We start from the raw sequence: 17,280 nt of genomic DNA, 5'->3' as shown, positions 1-17,280 counted from the left end.
TTTGACTGTTTCGGCGGTTTCTGCAGTCCGTTTACGTTCTCGTCGACGAAAGAGTCGTTCCAGTTCAGAAATTGGAGAAACAAGCTCAGGCTCAAAAGTAGAGGACATACATGGGACTAAATCAAAATGAAAACTAAAATAAAAGTTAGCTAAAGTTAAATTACAAGTTAAACTAAACTAAGGTCTAAATTAAATAAGCTAGAGTAAAGGTAAGGTAAATAAAGGTTAAAATTTGGCTAGCCGTAAAATTATATAGTTTAATAGTTAGTAAGAAAAAAATAAAATAAAGTAAAATAAAAGTTTAAAATTTGTACAATTATAGACAATGATTAAATTAAAACTTGAATCTTTCTTAGAAACGTACCGTATCCCCGGCAACGGCGCCAAAAACTTGATAGCGTGCGCGTGGGTTGTATAATTATGAAAGATGGATGGTTTGCTTTTTGCACAAAATCGTGTTTTAAATTTATAAAAGTGATTTCTACAAAGACTAAACACACACAAAATAGGCAAGTGTACATATCGTATATGTAGAATAGTATTGGCAATGTTGGGTCCATATTTGGTGGTTTATACTTAGTTCTACGTTTTTCGTGTTGGGCTATGTATGTAAAATGAGATCACTAAGGGATCTCGGTGGGCTTTGGGCTTGATTGTTAGCTTCCCTATATATAGAGAATACTTATATAGGGTTTAGGAGTTGATCAGTTGGTGAGCAGTTATTGAATACTCTCATAGCCACCATCTAGAGAGCAATACGTTTTTGTGTAATCCCATTTACCAGACGGTTTATTAATATAATTGTGTGCATTTGGATATTATCTTGTTTGTCATATTCATATTATTTCGTATCATTGTTCTTGAATTACCACTGTGTTAGGATTCCGCACTAACATCGTGTTCGGGTTGATATCATAGTTGTAGTGATCCAGATTTGGGACTTACAATTGGTATCAGAGCCATAGACGAATTCAGGCTTGTTATTGTGATATCAACGATTCAAAGATCAGCTGTTACGGTGGTCATAGTGTTTTGTTTTTTCCGGCCAGTTTGTAATCGGAGAAGAAGAAGAAGAAAGAAACTATTTTTGTGAACAGATTGACTTTGGTTTGGAAACAAATCAGAATCCCACTTTCTCGGGAGTTTGTTACAAGTTAGTTGAAGAACTTTCTGGTTTTCGGTCATTGTTGGTTTTCGGCAACTATCAGTTCTCGGTAGTCAATAGTTTTCGGCCACTGTTAGTTCTCGGCTACTGATTGTTCTCGGTGACTATTTGTTCTCAGTGACTGAGTGTTCTCGGCCAAGAGTGGTTTTCGGTCAATAGTTGGTCAACAAATCGAGTTCTCGGTCAATCTTTGGTCAACTCCAGAGTTTTCGGTCAAAGCTTATAATACCTGAGTTCTCGGTCAAAAGTTTGGTCAATTTTTAGTTCTCGGTCAACGTGTCTCTGTATACTCAGTCCAGTTTGTTTGCTTGGGCTTGTTTTTGTTGGACTTATCTATTGGACTTATTTGTAATTGGACCTAAAACAATCAGTAACCTAATTGCAATGGCCCAGTTAACTAATGGCAGTAGCTCTATCAACTCGTCACTTCACCAAGAACTTGACTCCATTATGGGCACTGCTACCTGTATACCCCTTTTATTGTCCCACGAGGGGTTCAGTGAATGGAAATTCCGTTTCGAACACTATGTGAAAATGAAAGATGCGAAAATTTAGAGAAGCATTGTGAGGGGACCTCAAAGGATCACTTATCAAATGGATAATTCAGACGAGGTTCTTGTAAAGCCGGTTGCTGACTATGATGATGATGATTTTGCTAAGGTTGAAGAAGATGAGAAAGCTCATTCAACTCTAACCATGGCACTTTCACCCGAGATTGCCCTTCAGTTTAGAGAACTCCAAATAGCTAAGGAATTGTGGGCCGCACTGATAGAGGTTTATGAAGGAAATGAGGATATGAAGAGAAGTCGCCAAGATATGTTGCGACAAAAGTTTAATATGTTCAATCATGTCTTGGGAGAGACATTGGAATCCCAACTTCAAAGGTTCATATCTCTCGTAACTGAAATGAGAACTGCAGGAATCTTTCTGCAAACTTCAGAAATTAACAAGTTGGTGAACTCTCTGCCGAAAAATTGGGACATGAATGTTGCGGTTATCAAAAAGACTAAGGATCTGAATAGAATGAGCATGACTGAAATGATAGCCACCATTAAAGCCTTTGATATGGACGATAGGCAGCGAGCAATAAATCGCGCTAGTTCTTATAGTGCTGCGGGATATAATGTTGCTTCTAACAGTGCTCTTATGTCTCAAGATAGCTTTTCACTATTAAAGCCTACTCAACAAACACCACAGGGAAACTTTCAGATGTTTTCGTCCGCTCTAGGTCAATCATCATCATCTAGCTCGCCCAATCCAGCACCTGTCTTTTTCACGAAATCTAGTCAATTGACAAATGATTCTGGTAAAACCACTCCCAGTCTAAACCCCAGCCAGATTCCCACCATACCTAAAGAAACTCAAGAGAATATCGCTCTAATGGCGGGATTCATGAATTGTTATCATACCTTTCTGGCCGGAAACTTGATTAAACCGGTGGTTACTGCTGAACTAGATCAGATTCATCCCAACGATGTTGAAGAAATGGACATCTCGTGGAAAATTGCCATGGCAGTTTTTCGTGCCAAGAAGTTTACTAAGAGGACGGGTAGAAATAATTGGAACGTGCCTAATAATCAGAAGGTGGGGTTTAACAAAGAGACCCTTAGGTTTTACAACTGTCACGAGCCGGGTCATTTTGCTCGTGAATGCCCTAATCCAGCTAAGGATGGAAATACGGAGAGGGCATTAGTTCCAGTTGGGAATGTTCGGGGTGATGTTGGAAGCGGTTCAGGAAATGGTGAAAGAGGTATGGTTGCTCAAACATTTTCTTGGGAAGGTCAGATGGCTGCGCTAAACATTGGAAATCAGACTGCAAATTTCGCAACTGTTGAAGACTTTGAAGAAGAAAACACTGCTGAGGAGAAGGTCAAGGAGCTCCAGTTTGCATACATGGCGTTCACTTCTCCGGATTCATCTGAGGTACGTTTTCAACCATGTTCTTTAAATTGTAATGAGAAAATAGAAATGTATAAACTTCATAATGACAGTCTAAGTAGAGATATGGAAAGAATAAAATCTGAATATTTCAAACTTAAGAAAAATGAAAAGGGATTTGTTGACAAAATCAAATCTCTTAACAAAGACATTAAGAAACTTAAGTCTGATTTTAGCATAAAGAGCTGTCACCATCATGATGCTAAACAAGAAATCGCTGATCTGACTGCTAAACTGGAAGCTTCGAAGTTAGAAATCTTAAATCTAATTAGCAAGTTTGAAAAGGCTGAATTTAATTTTAAAAAATTCGAAGGTTCCAGTAAAGTAGTCAACTCAATGATTGAAAACCAACTGTGGTGGAAAGAAAATGAAGGTGAGAGGATAGGATTCAGTCAAGTTCCCCCACCATACAATCACAATTATGTTCTTACTCCTGTCACCAAAGAACAGGAAGAAAAGGTAAATGATATGAAGTAGGGTAAACAAGTTCAATCTGAAATTGTTGGATCAGGTTCCCTAGAGGAAATGAAGCCTGTTTTTAAATGTGTGAACAATTTTGATGCTTCTACTTTATGTGCAGATATAGTAAATGGTGTTGCTTCTGATAATAAAGGGGTTCAGGCTACTGCAAATGAATCTAATTCTAACGTGTCATCAAACTCAGATGACACCACAACTCCAAATTGTACTAATAATAATACACAGACTTGTGGCAACAGAAGGAAGGAATATAAGAAATCAGCACAACAAGGACAATCTCGTCCTCATAGATACTCTGGATCTCCATTTGCTGATAATCAGTGGGTGCTACTTATATTAAGAGGCAAACATGTTACCATTGTGGCACACCAGGACATATAGCCAGAAATTGTGTCCATCGTCTATATGTTCCCTATTACAAGCAAAATCAGAAGGCTGTGCCAAGGGGCAAGAAGAATGGAAAAACCTTTCCTAAGAAGGAATTCCAACATGAGGCAAGTGCTTCCGTCGACTTTAGAAGAAGGATGAAGGCGTGTTTCGTCTGTGGGAACGGTGGGCATTTGGCAAAGGAGTGTCACTACCGTACTGTTAATAAACAAGCTTCTCACGTGAAAGGTAACAGGTTTCAACCGAATTCAGTGGTTAAACAAAATGCTTATTTTAGAAAACCACGAGTATCTGTACAACGGGTCACAGATACTCAAGGATTCAAAGCTAATATGACAGGTTTGCACTCAAATGATTTAGAAACTGTTAAAAGAAAAATAAATTTTCAGAAATCAAAGAGTGTTGAGAGCTCTAAGAGTTCGAATTCGAATTGCTCCACTCCAAAGTCTATTCTTTCAAATTTCATTAAACCAAGACAAACATGGAAACTTAAAACTCAGCAAACAGAATCTGTAATGACAAATGATTCTGTTAAAGATGGGAAAGATATGAGTTGGCAAGAGGTCACATATGTTGATGCTCAAGGGAACCCCAAGACATTTATGACCTGGGTTCCTATGTCCAACTGATCCCGCTATGTGTGTAGGAACAACCACAAATTCATTGTTTATTAAATGGGTTGTTCCAGGCACACGATAGGGCAAATATCCATTGTTTTTAAATCTTTAAACCATGAAATGGATTATTCGTTGACCTGGACGGGATTTTAGGGTGATAGAATGTTTTTAATCTGCTCTTTAAGTGTGTAGGAACAAATCAGGGAATACATTGCATATTAAAAGGCTTGTTCCAGACATTCAACTCGCAAAGATGCAGACTCTCAAAACAAGCTTATTCCTAGGGGGAGATTCTCACAAATGAAAAATGATGTCTTGAAGATAAAAGGTAACCGTATCACTTTGGTATGAAAGATTGATCAATCAAAAAGATATTAAAATTTTAAATTTAAAAATTCAAAAATATGTTCACGTATAGTTTTTCAAGTATAGTATATTTTGTTTCCAAAAATGAAAAAATGACTTGAACATGCATGAGAAATGATAGTACATTAGTTGGCTGACTATCACACTTCATAAAAAGTTTTTATTAAATATTACATTTCGACGATTGAGTCTTTTTGAGGTTAAATTTGTACACAAAAATTTTCCCTTCGGTCAAAATTTTTGCATAAATTTAGGGGGAGAAAATTAAAAAAATTTCAAAAAGAGTGTGTGTGTGTTTAAAAAAAATTAAAAAAAATAAAAGTTTTGTCTATGTCTTTCAAACTTCACTCTCGCTTAAATTTATGTCGGTGGCTCAAGTTTGAAGACATATACTTGTATATGTTTGGTCCGGTGATCTACTTGTAGATTCACAGGATAGCCATTTGTCTAAAGACTGAAAGCATCCGGGGCGATTGTGATGTGTTTTTGTGTTTTGAATTCTTTCACTTAAAATTATGTCGGTAATTCCAAGTTGGAGGGACACGTATTTTCATATGTGTTTTGGTCCTGTTAACCACTAGTGGTCATACGTGATAGCCATTTACCTGAAAACTGAAGAGTGACCGGGGGTGACTGAGTTCTTAACATGTGTGTCTTCTGCAATTTTTTGGGAAGTGATATCATTATTCAGTTAACAACTTTTTTGAAGCTTCAAAACATTTTCAAATGAAAATTGATCCAACCTTTGGAAAATGATAAGTAAATTATTTATGTGTGCCTAACGGGTGAAATTATTAAGCTTAAAAGGCTCTAGAACAGTCATTGATTTGTATGGTAGCTTTCCATGACGCGTAAAAGTTGAAGTGATATAAACTAAATTTGCTAAACTTACTGTGGAGAGTCATTTTGAAGAAATGTGCATGTCTCCATATACATCTCTCCGAATGATAGGCAGAAAAGCAATTACCCAGTCATACACGAGCCCGTTGGTATTTGGTTCTCAAAATGAAGTATCTTATTGAGAATGACAAAGAACAAATGTGAACAAAATTACTTTAAATATATAATCAACCAAAAGTTGATAAATGCTCACAAGCTTTTAAGAAAAACACAAACATGAGGGTTAATAACAGAACTACAGGGGTGGAGGCAATAATATAAGTCCTTTAACATCCCGAATGAAAGGCTTGTTAATTTAAACTGTAAGTCCAACGTTCAACCTCAAATATGTTTGCAAATTTGAAAAGAAAAATCAAATAAATAAGTTCTGTTATTAAAAGTTTTTAAACCAAATCCAGTGGGTCAAAGTCAAATCGAGGTGATCTGGGGAAAACCAAATAAGCTTTGAGAAGAGATAGGAGGCATCACAGGTCCATGAGTGATGTCCATCTAAGCTTTATGCCGAACTGAACCTAATTCATATCACTGATGCAATGAAAATCATGCTAAGTTCATTATACCTGCTATCAACATGTCTCTTTATATCATAATAACGCTGAACGTGAATCCTTATGACAACACCTTAAACAATATGATTCAATGTTCGGATCTTTTCATAAAAGGCGGCGTTTTTATCGAAAACTGAAATTTGATCCCAAACTTTTGCTAAATTATAAGAAGACCGGGTGATTAAATTTATTTAATTTTTTGTTTTTGGTTTTATTTTATTTCATTTAATTTATCCTTTACTTCTTGATAACTCTTGTCAAAACAAATGTGTTAAGAAATTGTTTGGAAGTTTTCAACTCATGAAATCTGATATCGGTTATTGTGTTATAGTTGGTTTAGCTGGTATGATCTCATTTCAAGTCTTTTCAAGAAAATTAAAAAAAAAATAGAAAAATAAAAAATTACAAAAATATGTTTGTCTTATTTTGTTTTATTTAGTTGTTTTCAAAAATATTTTGGTTGATCTTTCTATCAAAGTTGATTGTTCTTTCAAGACTGATTTCTTGCAACGGAAGCATATGAAGTATCTGAGACTCAAATTGGATGATGCTATCAAAAAAAAGGGGAGATGGTAGAGTATTGGATGCAGATGCTGAAGTTGTTGATCATGCTCTAGTAAAGATTCTGAAGATCTTGAAAGTATCAGAGGCGAGATTGTTGGGTCAAAAATTGGTTAGACTGACGCGTATCAAAAGGCCACGAGATTATCAAGACTAAAGTGATGTAAACGAAGACGAGTTGAAGAACTACATTGGTGTAATACCGAAATCCCTATGAATTTCGGTTAGGCTAGTTTGAAGTGAAATAAACAAGAACGAAGCTACAAACCAAGGGGGAGATTGTTGGGTCCATATTTGGTGGTTTGTACTTAGTTCTACGTTCGTTGGGTTTCGTGTTAGGCTATGTATGTAAACTGAGATCACTAAGGGATTTCGGTGGGCTTTGGGCTTTACTTTGGGCTTGATTGTTAGCTTCCCTATATATAGAGAATACTTGTATAGGGTTTAGGAGTTGATCAGTTGGTGAGCAGTTATTGAATACTCTCATAGCCACCATCTAGAGAGCAATACGTTTTTGTGTAATCTCATGTACCAGACGGTTTATTAATATAATTGTGTGCATTTGGAGTATTATCGTGTTTGTCATATTCATATTATTTCGTATCATTGTTCTTGAATTACCACTGTGTTAGGATTCCGCACTAACATCGTGTTCGGGTTGATATAATAGTTGTAGTGATCCAGATTCGAGACTTACAGGTAATAACCAAGTATCGATCCGTGGACACAAATGTTTCTAATAATAAATCGTTGTTTTACTTTAAATGGAGGTTTTAATCATTTTGGGGTTATTTTTTGAACTTTTTATGAAATATAGATACTTATATATAATATATAGGTGACCAAGACGAGAGATTCTAAATGAGTTGTTCAATTACATGAAGGTTACCATTAAAGATCAAGAATCCACTCCATTTTAGCTTTGATAATTAATATTCAAACATGTGGTAAACTTGCCATAACAATATATGATAGATAGCTCCTTAAACCTTAAGTGAGCATCTTTGGCATAAAGGAGGTAACATGCACATTTAAAGTCAACCCTTTCCTAATGTCATGCTACCTCAAGAATGTCAATATAAGTTGGCAAGTAGTTTCATAAAGTAGAAAGATTAGGATTGACTTCGATTTCTCAAATACCAATTCTAACAACTTCGGGTAGTTGTAGTTTAGTCACACAACCTTCCCTTTGTTTATTTATGTAGGTTATAATTACACATTCCGTTAACATATGATTTATTTAACTAGCATGATATCCTAAGCAAAGCCATTTTTGGATTACCAAGACTTAGAGAAATACATCATAACTTATATCTCATCATTTCTAAGTATAATATAAGGATCCATGTTTCAATAATGTATCAAAGTATTTCTATATTTCAAGAACATGAATCGATCATGACCGATTGCCAATACAATTGACAACCACCAACTTTGAATTAGTAATTTAAGATGGTGAAACATTTCTCATCAAAAGATAATTGTAATAAAACCATGTACTTTACTAGACTACACCACATGTGTTAAATAATCATCAAGTAAAACAAAGCTTCTTCATAGATATTAGATGGTAAATGGAGTTTAGCTCATAGTGAGCATGGTGATTAGCATTAGCATGGATGATGATAACAAACACATGATTAAACTAGAATAATCTAACCAAATGTAGATGAATCTTCCTTCTTAATGATGGTTGATGATGATGGTTGATGGTGATGATCTCCAAGCCTTCAAACTCTTCACTAAATCTTCTATGTGAGTGTTAGTGTGTGTTTTTATAAGAGAAAACCAGATAGAATTCTTTTCAAGGCACACCAAATGACTGCAACATGAGCCACTATTTATAGGCAATCTGGAATGTGAAGCACGGCCCCGTGCTTACGTGGGCACGCCCCCGTGCTTTTTAGTAACATATGTTAAATTCATTTTGTCTTTTCTGGTAGACGACCACGGCCCCGTGGTTGAGAGGCACGGCACCGTGCTTTTGTTCCCAATTTTTGTCTTTTCTTGTAGATTATTGTCTTTTCTGGTGTTCAGAAGCTAGGAGCGTGTTTCTTGAGGCATGGGGGCGTGTTTCTTTGCTTTTCTTGTGTTTTCTTATGTTTTTCTTCGTCTTTTCGCTTGTTTCTTCGTTTGGGGCTTGGTTTCACCTGAAATTACATTTTAATATGATAAGTAGCCTTTTGTGCTATGTTATTTAATATAAATTGCAGTTTTTAGAGATTATTTGATGCCGAAAAGATGTATAATTTTATGTACATCAGCACCATACCCACAAAATCCTCCCCAACAACCCCGAGCTTGCTTCAATTGTGGTGATCCTAACCATTTCCGCAACAATTGCCCTCGCCTAGCCTATGCAAACCAAGCCCAAACCTTGACCGTAACCAACTATCAAACCCAAGCCTACCAAGTCCAAACTTACCAACCCCAACTTCCCCAACTCAATGCACCACTCATCCAACCCGTGCAAGCCATCCAACCCATGCAAGCCATTCAAGCACCACCTCCTCCTCCTCCTCAAGTACCTCACGGAAACCCCGGTAATCAACGTCGAGCTTTCATGATGAATGTTAATCAAGCTCAAGTATCGAACGATGTGGTAAACGGTATGTTTTTAGTGAACCAACATTTGGCTTCTATTTTATTTGATACTGGTGCTAATAGAAGTTTTATTTATTTGAAATTTGAGTCGAAACTCGCCGTGCCTCGAACCAAGCTTTCCCGACCGTTTTCTGTTGAGGTCACCAATGGCAATTCCATCACCATCAACTCCGTCATCCGCGATTGTACTCTTATTCTTTCTAAGCATAAATTCTCCATCGATCTCATAGTAGGCATGAATTGGTTATCTTTGCACCGTGCCAAAGTTGTTTGTTTCGATAAATTCATTCGAATTCCGCTTGTCAACGGTAAAATTATTAAAGTCTCCGGCGACACTACTTCTAGAAGACTTAATCTCATGTCGTGCTCTCAATCGCAAAAATACTTACGCCAAAAGTATGTTCCGTTTCTAGCTCTCGCGATGACAAAAGACAAAAAGGAAAAGGAAATCCAAGATATATCTATTGTTCGTGATTTCCTCGACGTCTTTCCCGATGATGTCACTAGTCTTCCACCCATTCGTACGGTTGAATTTCGAATCGATCTTGTGCCCGGAGCGATGCCCGTGGCCAAGGCTCCTTATCGTTTAGCCCCGTCGGAAATGCAAGAATTATCGAACACCCTTTTCGGTCCCTAAAATGGCCTTAAAACGCTTAAAAACAACTCCGGATGCCAAAACTGCCATCTTTGAAAGTTCAGAATTTCCATCAGGTGACCTTAGCGCCGCGCTAAGGTCAAGGGCAGAGACCTTAGCACCGCGCTAAAGGGAGTCTGCACCAGAATTCATTTTTTGTTATTTTTATGCAAACATGTGACTTAAACCAACCCATTTTCATGCCAGACTCTTTATGCTTGACCCTTTCAACTTACCCTATATATACATGACCATTTCCTTCATTTTACACCTTCTCATACTCCAAGTTCTCTCTCAAATTCAAAGATCTCAAGGTTGTTTTTAGTTGTTCTTGAAGGTTTGACTTCCAAAAGTCAAACTGAGTAAAGTGTTTCATTTTAATTAGCTTATATAGTCTTATTAATACTTGAATATGATTATACAACATATATATAATATATACCCCTTGTTACCTTTGGTGGTCACTACCCCGGTCCCGGTCTTGGAGTGTCGGGCCTCGTAAGGCAAGGCTACATGGAGGACTTTCGTGGTCCTTGATATATACTTATATAACTTGTTTATACATATTAACCATGCTTAACTTCTGCTCATTTTAGTTTGTATATCATATTTATGAAGTTCCATGGTTATGGGTTTGTAGAGAATAGCCTCGGTTTAACCGTAAATAGCTCTAAACCGTAAACCGAACTTGTTTACTAGTTTTGTTAAATAATTGTTTAAACATGCTTTTTGTTAGATTGAAGTTTATAAAACCATATTTATAAGTTCTATGGTTATGGGTTTATGAAATCTAACCTCGGTCTTAACCCGAAACAAGATCCAAACCGAAAACCGAACTTTCGTTTAAAGACTTTATAGTTAACCTTTTTGGTTGTAAACTTAAGTATCTTTATTTATAAATTATTATACAAGTACTTTGATATTTGGGCATTTGAAAACCATCTATGAACTTATTGTGAGATGGAAACCGAACCAAAACGAACTAAACCGATTTTCACTCGCTTAAGACACACAAGTGTGTTTTTAGCTATCAAGACTTGTAAAAATCTTTAAAAATACTTAATAAACTGATTTTAATTATTTTCTTAAGTACGTGGAAATGTTGGATCCAACTTGATCTCATAACAAAGTTTGGACCAACAAAACCAAACACTCGCTTAACGTACGTTGTTAGTTCTAAAACAATAGAACTACATACTTGGTTAAGTCTTACTTGATTTTTATGAGTTATCTCATAATATTTAATATTTTTGAAAGTTGACTTTGGGTTTGACCAATTATCAAGACCCGAACCAACAACCCGAACACTCGTTAAAACCCATTTTAGTATCTATATTATAAAGGGACTTGCATTATTGCCTTTTTACCCACCTTATTACTTAACAAAGGTTGGGTAAATATTAAGGCTAAATACTTTAACCCGGTTTCGAGCAAACTTACATTTTTAAATGACTATTGTTATAATTTCTTAATTATTTATATTTTAAACCGTAAACTTTAATTGTTTTCATTTCTCATTATTTATTTTTACTTAAAGACTTTCAAGACAACCTTCCTAATTCAAGACTTTCTATTATTTAGGCTTTGCTCGTTAAACCTCGTCGTTTCGGTTAATCTTTAAATCACCAATCTTTCAAGTTTATTACTTGAACGTGAGTACTTTTCATACCCTGTTTTCCATATTTTGTTTTGGGGGTGATATTTCATAGTTATTCAAACTAAATGCTTTATACTTGAGTCTTAAACCACAAGCTTTATTGTATACTTTACTTAAATAAATGCTCGATTTGACGTTCTATGCTTACATGCTTATGTGCTAATGTGTTTACCGCTTTTGGAGGGTTGATTCATAAATCCTTCGCTATTTGGTATTCTCTTATAGCAAGGTGTCGTTAATGTATTCTAATTAACGATCTCATACAAAATCTGAATCTATTTCGTATTCTCTTATAGATGGTGTCGTTAATGTATTCTTATTAACTATCTCATACAAAATCCGAATCTATTTGGTATTCTCTTATAGACGGTGTCGCCAATGTATTCTTATTAGCGATCCCATTTATCCAAATTATTGTTATTATTTATTGTTTCGTATACAAGTTGTGGAATTTCTTATTATATACATATTTGTTCAAAACTATGAATTGCTCTTCAACCTTTGTGTTGATAAACTTTATTTTATGCAATGTTACAGGTTTGACTTTTGATTGACTCGAGACTTGAAGGAAAACAAGACCTTTAGGATACTAGCAAAAATGAACAATTTATTATTTTCTATGTTTTGTTGCGATTATTGTATGAACATGTTATGTGACATCTTATGATTTTGTGGAAATTAAATGAGTTGATTAAATATTAACACTTTAATAGTGTCTTGTGTATTTGTCCAATCACGTTGTACCTCGGCATGTTCCTCCGTCTTTGGTCGGGGTGTGACAAAAACGAACCTTCTTCTGCCCACGAGATTCTATGAACCAGAATTTATCTTTCACCAAAACTGAATTCACTTCTTTCGGTGACATATCGACCATATACAACGAACCCATTTTCTTGCCACGAGCAACCATGAGATTCCCTTTGACTACTTTCCACTGCCCATTCCCGAACTTAACATCGTGCCCCTGGTCATCTAACTGCCCAACTGAAATCAAACATTTCTTCAAACTGGGATAACCCTCACATCTTTTAAAGTCCAAGAAGTACTTGCTGAAGTTATCAAATCAACATCTCCCATACCCGTAACCTCTAATATATCATCGTTCGCTAGTCGAACCTTTCCAAAATCCCCAACCTTAAGATTCTTCATAGTTTCACTACAGTGAGTGGCATGAAACGATGCAACAGAATCCATCACCCAAGCATCAATGTTACCCTCAACACTAAGAATTAAAAACTCATCCTCTGGGCATTCTTCTGCAATGTTGACTTCTTTCTTTTCATTCTTATCATTCGGACACTGATTCCTAAAGTGTCCCTTCTCTTTACAACCCCAGCATTCAATATCTTTATGAGTCTTAGACTGACTCATCTTCCTGCTCCCACTGCCTCGTTGTTTTCCCCTACCTCTACCTTCTGTGACTAATATATTACTTGATGATTCACCTGAATTTCTGCATCTTGAATCTTCTCCAATAATCAAATCTCGAATCCCATCAAAAGTAATTTATGTAGATGAACTACAAAACACTTGTCACACCCCCATCTTAGGCCTGGACGGGCGACCAACAGTTGGTACCACTTTTGTAAATATATTAGAGTTGCGGGTTTAATGCGGAAAATATATTTGCGTTGATTAAAATATTAATATTTACTTAACAAAACACGGGATATAAAATATCCTGTTTAATGTTTACTAAAGATTACATGGTTTATACAAAACCACCATTCATATTTTAATATTAACAAAATGATCCGAGCCATCAGATCGCCTAGATGTCACTTCGTCCTTTCCAAGCGGCTAATCTTCTTTACCTGTAAATGTTTAGAAAATACATCAGCAACTCATGCTGGTGAATAAGCTGACGCATAAAATATTTTCTTTACTTGATTACCCCTCGAGACATAACTTAGGTCCGACCCATCGTGGTTTAGAATAATCAAGTTTTGAAACAAAACACAATTATAAACTTATGTTCTGCACAAACCACTCAGCAAACATCGCAGCGTTGGACATTACTTAGGTACCATCAGTATACGCATGATTACCCTCACTCGGACGTAACTTAGGTCCGGCCCATCATGGCGGAGGCTCATAACCAGGTGTTGCGCGGTGTGCCCACCGAATTTTTACCACATATGTAAGGATCCAAACAAACGTACACAACAGCCTGAAGGCTAGCGATTATTTTTTTTTATAATGTGTTAGAGATACGTAACCTCGTGTAATTAATTTGTTTGACACGTTTAATACAAGTTTATAAAGTTGGGTGTATTCACCTTGTTGACGATTCAGCTTCACTTCACTGATCGACGTTTCTTTCTTTGTTATCTCAGACTTATAGTATGAGTATAACTATTTGTTATTACCAGATCAATTATCTGGCTTAAGACCTTTAGTCTTGTTTGCATATTCCTTACCTCGTTCTTTTCTTATTGAACCTTTAGTTCAAAAATATTTTTCTTTTTCTAACATGTTTGAACCTATAGTTCAAATCATGTATCTTTTATTCTTATGTTCGGACCTTTAGTCCGACATGTTTTCTTTTCTAAAATCTACATTTTCCCAAAACGTATACTTATATATATATATATATATATGTGCATCATTTAGTTTATATTAATAGTATAAACAATATATATATTCATTTACTTATTTAAAATACTTTTCAGTAATACTTTTATCTTTATTTATAAATAAATATTATTTCATTTGTTTTCTTTATTCATTCTCTTTTATTATTATTTAAAATCTAGTTAATAATAAATCACACTTCATTTATAACAAAAATTATATTTCTATCTTTATCTTTATATTTTCTTTTGTTTATTTTTGAGGTATTGAGTATACCATCGACTAAGGTCTAAGTCTTTATTATTTTATTAATATTTTATTCGGGCATTATCCCTACCTTGTTTGACTTATTATTTTCTAGACTCTCGGGCAACACTTCAACGCTTACATGTATATCGAGAACCTTGATCAACAACTCCTTGGCACGCAAATCGACGCATACCGGCATTCAAAACTCGTCGGCACACACTTCGAGGCGGAGCGTCGTCCTGTCTTGTTGTGGCACGTTCTTCAATATAATGTCGTCGGTGTATTGCATGTACTTCGAAATATTAACGTTTTATTGCACGAATTACGAGGATGATCGACACGCTTTACGAGGTAAAGAGAGAGTTTTCTAGAGAGAGAAAGATGTTTTGAATTTGGTGTGTGCAAGAATGAAAGTCTTGGTGCCCTATTTATTGGCTGAAAACGGGTCTTCATCGCGATACGCGATGGTCTAAAGAGGAGTCGTCGCGTATCGCGACGTAGCTCTGTTGAGTCATAATGTAGGCTTGCCACGTGGTGACAGGTGGCGGACATAGTGCCACGTGGGACACGTGGCGGGACACGTGTCCCTTGTTAGACCACGTTATCGCGATAAGCGATGATGTTGGTTCATAGGTGATCGCGTATCGAGATTGGACCGAGAAATAGAATTTTCATTTTAGTCCCTGACCTTAAAAACTTGGTATTTTTTATCCAGAAATTTCATGATGTTACACCGCTGTCATTGTTTGCGACCAACTATCGGGCAAAGAGGATAACAACAAAAGACCTTGAACTTCATCATCAAACTTAATGACGACTGACACTAAGTGGGAGAGGTTTGAATTAAGATTATTGATATACGTTATAACTGACCCACCTTCTTTCATTTTTATTGTCACTAGCTCTCGGATAAGATAGACCTTATTCGCTACCGAAGGCTTCTCATACATGTTGCATAATGACTCCATCATACCACGGGCTGTGGTTTCTTTCATGACGTTAAACGCCATATCTTCCGGCAACGACAAAGTAATACAAGCCCTAGCTTTCTTGTCTAACTTCTTCCAATCTGCTTCTAACAACTTTTCTCGTTTTTCATCCTCAAAAACTACATCCAAGTCTTTCTGACAAAGTAGCGCTTCAATTTGCATCTTCCACCAACTAAACTTAACGACTGTTCTACTAAACTCTGTTAAATAATCTACCTATTTAAACATGCATCGAAATAATGAATTGTAAATCAGAAAACTAAAACTTAAACTGAAACGATAAAACCTGACAAACGCAGTTGGCACTGGTTCTCGGTTTCTTTAACGCTTTTTCTGATTGACAATAGTTCTTCAAAAAATTAGAAACTTTATTCAACTGTTCTTGGACCCGAAACAATGCGGGTCAAACAAACGGTCAAGTTTTGATCAAATAACCTCTTGAGCAAACCAAACAATATAAAACTCCTTTTATATTTGGTGTACACAAAAATATTCACTTTTTTCTTGGTGTGAGCTCCAAGAAAAAAAAAAAGAGAAAGAGAAATAATAAATTTCCTTTCTTCTTCGTCTTTCTGGTCGAATGCAACCACAAACAAAAAAAATGAAATATTTTTGTTCCATTCTTCGACAATTCGGCGATCCAAAAGAAAGGAACTCGCACGGCCTTTAACTTCTGCTCGAACCTTTACGGCTAAGTGGCAGGAAATGGTGGTTATGCTGATAGTATTTACGGAATTCCGGCACGGCGGAAACCTACACAGCAGCGACGGCGTAGACTGTCGGCTTCTTCAACTTTCGAAACAGATGGTACACAAAACGAACGTCGGTGGCTGGGAACAATCCGTAAGAGACTATGACTGTGACCAATTGAATATGACGGAGCCCTAGCTCCGACTTCAGGTGCGGTGGCGATAAGCGGAACTGGTTCAACGTGTTCTCGTGTGATCCAAACCTAAGCTCTTGATACCACTTGTTAAGATTAAACACACACACGAACCGAAACACAAACATGAAAGCAATAAACGAACACGAGGATTTAACATGGTTTGGTCTAAACTGACCTACGTCCACGGGTGACAACTAGATATTCTTTTATTGAGTGATAAATAATTATAAGTACATATCGTGGTTTATATAGAGACTGAACAATGGTTTATAACTTACTAAACAAGATATCTAAACCGGGTCGGGCTTTGGTCTGACCACCCTACACCCGTCTGCCCTTTGGACTTCAAAAACTAAACCAGGCCAACCCAACATATACTACTCAAATTTAAATTAGGTTAGATTTTACAAATTACGTCATGACCAATATTGACTTTGTATGGTTAATGTTATAGTGAGCCTTAATTCTTATGTTTTATACTTGTTTATATATGATGTATATTTTAATATGTATTTCCTTCAAAACACAATAAAATACTAAATTCATAAAACTATAAATCTTTAGGTATAGAATATTTTTCAAGAAAAAAACTAATGACTCTTTCGTTGTCGTTTTTTAATAATAGAAAATGCATACTTGTTCGATCTTTTCAAGCATTAAATCCCAAGGCATTATACACATCTCACAAGAATATAGTCCACTTGTTTTGGTAATTCATTTTCCAC

Source organism: Bidens hawaiensis, unplaced genomic scaffold (genome assembly GCF_021521415.1).
Source record: "Bidens hawaiensis isolate Kalapana, Puna unplaced genomic scaffold, B.hawaiensis_p1.1 tig00036384_1, whole genome shotgun sequence".
NCBI lineage: Eukaryota > Viridiplantae > Streptophyta > Magnoliopsida > Asterales > Asteraceae > Bidens > Bidens hawaiensis.
Note: the sequence above shows the minus strand (reverse complement) of the source record.